The sequence below is a fragment of the Trichosurus vulpecula genome, chromosome 2, assembly GCF_011100635.1.
Source record: "Trichosurus vulpecula isolate mTriVul1 chromosome 2, mTriVul1.pri, whole genome shotgun sequence".
Taxonomy (NCBI): Eukaryota; Metazoa; Chordata; class Mammalia; order Diprotodontia; family Phalangeridae; genus Trichosurus; species Trichosurus vulpecula.
Window position 1 is genome coordinate 110736184 of NC_050574.1, and position 6000 is coordinate 110742183.

The window sequence follows — 6000 nt, forward strand, 5'->3', positions numbered from 1 at the left end:
CCTTGCACTGTCACTGCAAGAATACCTTCTAAAAACAAGACCAGTCTGAACCTTGGAGTCTCATTGGCACTCAGGAAGAAGCCACCTGTGGATAAGCAAGGAGCAAAAATACTGACTAGAAAGAAAAATTGCCATAAGGAGTCAAACCTTTGCCCAGACCACTTATGGAACCAATGTTGTTTTAGTTTAGGGGAGAGGTTTTCTTTCTTTTCTTTTTCTTCTCTCCATTCCAAAGCTTTCCTTTTCCTCTTTCCATATGAAGCATCTTCTTTGGCCTCTTAGCCATGGACTCCAGCTGGTTCCTGATTGAGTTCACTCAACTCTATGGTTGAGACAAAATTAATTTGCTGGTCAAACTACATCCATTGCCCTGTCACATTCCCAGAGAACATTTAAGCAAGGGACTAAGAGGTTCACTCTTGTTTCTTTTTTTTTCTTAAAAAAAAAAGGAGGGGGCAGTTCTCTTGAAGTTGGTGAAAGAACCTCCCCACCCTTCCCCTACCCCACAGGGAAAATCATTTCGAAAGTGAACTAAATGCAAATTCTGTTGTTACGTTTTTATATATGTATATCTATAGTATATACCCATTATATATACTGTACATACACATATATATATATTGGACATGTGTAGGGATCCGTACCAATACCGGCACATGGGCACAAGGCTGTAAATATTTTTCTTCACTCCACCTGTTCTTCAGGACTAGTTAACATACAGCATATCGTAGCCTGCCCCATCACCGAAGGAGCACCTGAGAACAAGCTGGGATGGTCTGACATCTAGGTATCGATTATCTGAGTGGTGGAGCCCAGTAGATCATTAGCAAAACATCAGGAAAGAGAAGCAGATGGCACTGTTGACTCCCAGTGGGAATGACCGACTTTTCTTCTTTTCCCTTTTAATTTTGTGTTTCCCAAGTTTCCATTGGAGTGTCTGAATTTTCAAGTATGCCAGGCTGTATCCCCATTGATGCTTTGTTTCTAACACTTGTGGTGATGTGATTCTCTCTGACAGGATGTTTCTCCACCTTGAGCTGTAGTCGGGGGTACTTGGAGTCTGAACTGGGGTTTTACAGAGACATTATACAGCTTACACTCCTGTTAAGTGTAAATATTTGACACATCCATTCCATTTGTGTAAAGAATAAAGCACACACAATTATAAAGTTGAGATGTATATTTCATACGAGCTGTCTCCTTGCATATTTATTCCATTCCAAGCGATCGATGGTGGCTCAGTTGTAAATCCTTGATAGAGTGTTTATAAATATGTCATGAATTTTATTATAAGACATTAAAACATTTTTACACTTTATAGCAAATGGTTTCTTCACAAAGCATAATTAGTCTTCTTTCAGGGAATACCAAAGAGTTGGTGGAGAGACAGTGTGGTATATTCGACAGCGCACTGGTCCTAGACACAAGAACACCTGGATTCAAATCCCACCTCAGACACTTACTAGCGGTGTGACCCTGGGCAAGTCAATTAACCTCATCTAAAAAACTCAGTTTCCTCACCTGTAAAATGAGGGTGTTGGACTCAATGACCTACCACTCTTCCAGCACTAAATCTATGATTCTATCATAGTCTGTCTTCATTTCCTTGTAGCTCACATTCATACAGTTTTGAACTCAGAGAACAGTAGGCTAAAGATGGCCAGTGGCATTGTGTATAGAGTGATGATCTCGGAATCATGAGTTTGGGGATTCATCCAGCTGGGATGGGTGAATGTTGCACTAAAAGACTCAATGGTCTCTCAAAACTTTTAGTCTATCTTATGATATAGAATGTGGTATATACTATCAGAAATCTCATCTAGTTAAATGAGATAACCTAGTTCTAGAGAGGTCAAGTGAATTGCCCAAGGTCATACAGCTAACAAATGACAAAAATGAGTCTAGCAGGTGGGTCTCTTGATTCTTAAAGAGTATCTTTAAGTAATGACACATCCGTGGTATATTAAAGTGGTTTTCATTAAGAAGCTATGTTCATTTTAGAAACAAAGCCAAATCCCCAGGTCAGAGGGAAAAAAATTCAGAATAATTCACCAAGAGGAGAACAAAATTCACTTCTCTCCATTAGGAGCAAAGTCAGGTGGGAAATGGAGGTCATTACCCAAAAATTCAGTCCATTCTTCACACTTGCCTTAACTATGTGGACATGTCAGGAAACGCAGAGGATAAATATATCAATGGTTCAGAGAACAGACCAAATTTTTCACCTCAATTTTAAGGGTTGACATAGGCCACATCTACACTTAACCATCAAATCAGCCGCTTTGAGATCAGTTCTGGTTTTGACTTTTCGGTCATATCAATTCCAATATATTCAGAGCAACCATAAAGGCATCTAAATCAGATGATATAATGGCCAAAATATCTCAGGACTCCTACTTTGAGAAATATGTGGACTACAAAATAATAATTCATATTTCTATTGCACTTTCAGTTTTAAAAAAAGCTTCCCTCACAACAAACCACGCAATTATTATTGGTCCCCATTTCCCAGATAGGAAAACTGAAGCTCAGAGCAATGAAATGACTTGTCAAGAATCCCACAGATTAGAAGAGTTGAATTTCAAACCCAGGTCTCCTGAATCTAAGTCCAATGTTCTTTCCACATTCCCATGATACTTTGGTAGATCATGGGATCATTCAGTCAAACTTCATTCAGCCCAGTGAAACATGAACCAATTCCAACCCCCTCATTTCACAAATGACCTCTGAAGACCCAACTCTGAGATTCAGTGATCCTTTGACTTGTCAAACACTGGATTTAGAGTCAGAGTCCCTAGTTCAAATTCTGATGCTATCCCTTCCAATTTGTATGATTTTGGTTCAGCAATTTTCTCATCTAAAAAAATGATGGACTTGAATTTAAATGCCTTGAAGGTTCCTTCTTAGGTTCAGCTACACATAACCTAAGACTTAAGTAAAAATGTATGCTTCAGGTAAGCGTTGGACCAGGTGATCTAGCCAACTTTCAACTGTGAAATGGTCAGATTCCCTAAGGCAAAGGGAGTTTCTCGATAGCACAGTGCCTGGCACCTAGTAGACATTGAAAAAATGTTTAGTGATTGGTTAGTAATTGATCGATGTAGCTTTTCCTAAACTAGAGAGATGGATAGAGGCTAATTACAGATCCCCTGGCCTTTAAACAAGAGGCCCTTTTTAAGCAGTGTTATATACAACTAAAACCAAATAAGACTGGTTCATCGAGCTCCACTCTGTGAGGATGAGGAAGAGTGAAAGTCACTTTTCAGAAGTACATTGAATTTTTCAAGTCCCTCAAACCCAAAAGTAGAATTTATTATTTTATTATTATTGAACTAATTTTTATTGAAGAGTAAGTTGACATCTCTAATCCATCAAGTGGAGTTCAGTGGTGCACCAATGGGTACTATTGTTTGGAGATTGGCCCACCCAGCATCCAAGCAAAATCATTCCTATCATAAGCATTTCCAAACTTTGCCCCTTTTATATCTCCTCCAGCTCTTTCCCACCACCTCACCAATCACCTCAGAGCTCTGTACATGCCCATCCTGAAGCTCAAGGTCATGGATGGAGAAGGGACTTAGAAAATAAAAGGTATCTAAAATGAAGCCTGTCAAACCACACTGGCAATGGTAGGGAGTGTATTCACACCAGGCGTTTTGCACAGAATTCAAAAGAGTCACTAGGAACATTTTGTGTGGAGAAGGTAGGTTCTGCCTTATAGGTTTACTCTGGTTAAGTTATACTGGACTTGTGAGGAATAAGAGGAAAACCTTCCTTTCATTTCATACATCTTTTCTTTTCTAATATTGTCCTCCTAATACCTGAAATTCAACAAAGTCAAAGCTATGAATACTATGTTCTGATCCATTATCCTTCTCTTTGTAAATCAGGGACTCCTTTCTGCCTTTCTTACACTATTTTCCCACCTTCCTCATAAAGAGCCAGAAAAAGGCATTTTGTATTAAATTATGCCAAAAAGATTTATGCATACATATACGTACATATAGTGTAGGTACAGTGTGAGGAGAGGGAGATAGGGGAAGGGGAAGAGGGATAGAAGGGAAGGAAAAGTGGGAGAGAGGGGATGGAAAATAGGAAAAGAAGGGAAGGAAAAGAAGAAGAGAGGGGAAGAGAAAGGGGAAGAGAAAGAGACGGGGAAGAGAAAGAGAAGAGGGAGATATTGAAGTTTTCAAAATTGTCCAATCTGCAAAAAAAAAACACTGAAACAGAGCTCTGAGCCAATGGCTCAGGGACTGTGGCCCCCTCTAATGAAGTGGACATCAGATCTTCCTCACAATCTGAGATGTACCTTTCTTCTAGGGCATATTCCCAGACAATACAGGTGAAGCAGACCAAAACTACAGAATCTTGTTAGTGGATGATTTTATCCTTTACTCTCTAGCAGGGTCTACACAAAATACAGAATTCCATTGGTTGACAAATGGGCTAGTAAGTGACCTTAACTGACCTATCTTAACCTTTCGGGAGGTTCTACCAAGCCAATGAGGAGATTAATGGGGTTGGGTTGATGATAGATGTCAAAATATCTACATAGGCCAACAGGCTGGTAGAAGGTCAGGCCACAGTCCAGCAACCAGGGTCATTCATTAGTCAAAACTCATAGTCATCTCCTCATGTTTGGCAATAAGGGGATAATGAAGGGTGGAGGGGCAATGAAATGGCTGGGGGACTTTCCATGTAATTGAGTCACCTCTGTTATGCTGGGCTTGGTCACTATAACAAGGAGAACAAGGGTGGAGGTCCACTAGTTAGCTTCCTAGGATTAAGCAAGGGAATTTACAATCTTTGATTCACAGCTCTAGGGCCTAATATAAAGAACTTATAATCACCACCCCCAATTGAATCATATCAAACTGATTAATACTGATTGAAATAAAATAGAGGTCCAATAAGATAGGGATCCAATTAATCATCTATCACAGAGACAGCTAAAGAGGAAAGAGAGAATATAGTCTATTTAGACCAGCATAGGTTCCCAAAATGGGCAATATAGCCCCCTGGGGGGCACTGGAATGCTGGGGAGCAGGAAGGGGCCATAGTAGCCTCAGGTTCAATTGGGATTCTTTAAGTAAAAATAAGGGGGTGGTGGAAGCATAAGAAAGGAAGACAAGAGAAGAAAATTTTTAAAAACTGTTAATGCATGTTTCACCTGCTGTGTAACAGAGTTAAAGTCATAGTAATTACATTATTTTCCAAATAAGCACACAAAACTAAAGTTATAACCCATCAGTTGTCAAGTCCGCCAACAGGTCTGAACAAGCAAGTGTTGGCAGGTGAGCGTATCATGCATCATCAAGAAGTCCAGCATGCATGGGCAGGAATATGTGCATATAATGACTTATTTACAATACAATACTATATGGTTACATGATGCAAAATTGCATCATCAAAATTTCAATGCTGGAAAAAAACCTACAAATTTACAACAAATTATTAAATTTAAGATGTGTCATTTTTTTAAAAAGAAAATTTTTATTTTTTAAATGATGCAAATTTCAAAAAACCATTAAAGGGTTAAAGAAATTAGATTTCCAGGAGGGCCTCAAATAATTTTTAAGGGGGTGGGGGGCCAAATAAGTTTGGGAACCTCTGATCTAGAGTATTTCAGATCATCCAAAAAGTAAATGTTTCAATTCATAAAAATTCATTTCTACAGCGGCTTAAATTTACAAAGAATTTTCCTCCCAAGAACTCTATAAAGCAGTTAATGTACCTCAAAAACTATTACCCCATTTTATAGAAAAGTCACCTCAGGTACCAAGAAGTTAAGGACAGATATTTAATTGCTGATTACAAATTATAAGCTTCTTGAGGTCGGATCAATTCTTTCTGTCCATCTTTCTGTCTTTGCAATCAGACCACCTTGCACATTGTCTAGCTTGTAGTAAGCACTCAGTGTTCAACTGAGGTTCCTTGGATGCAGTCACAATGTCAGTAAGGTGTCAGAATCAGAGCTCAAACCCAAGTCTCTTGGCTCCA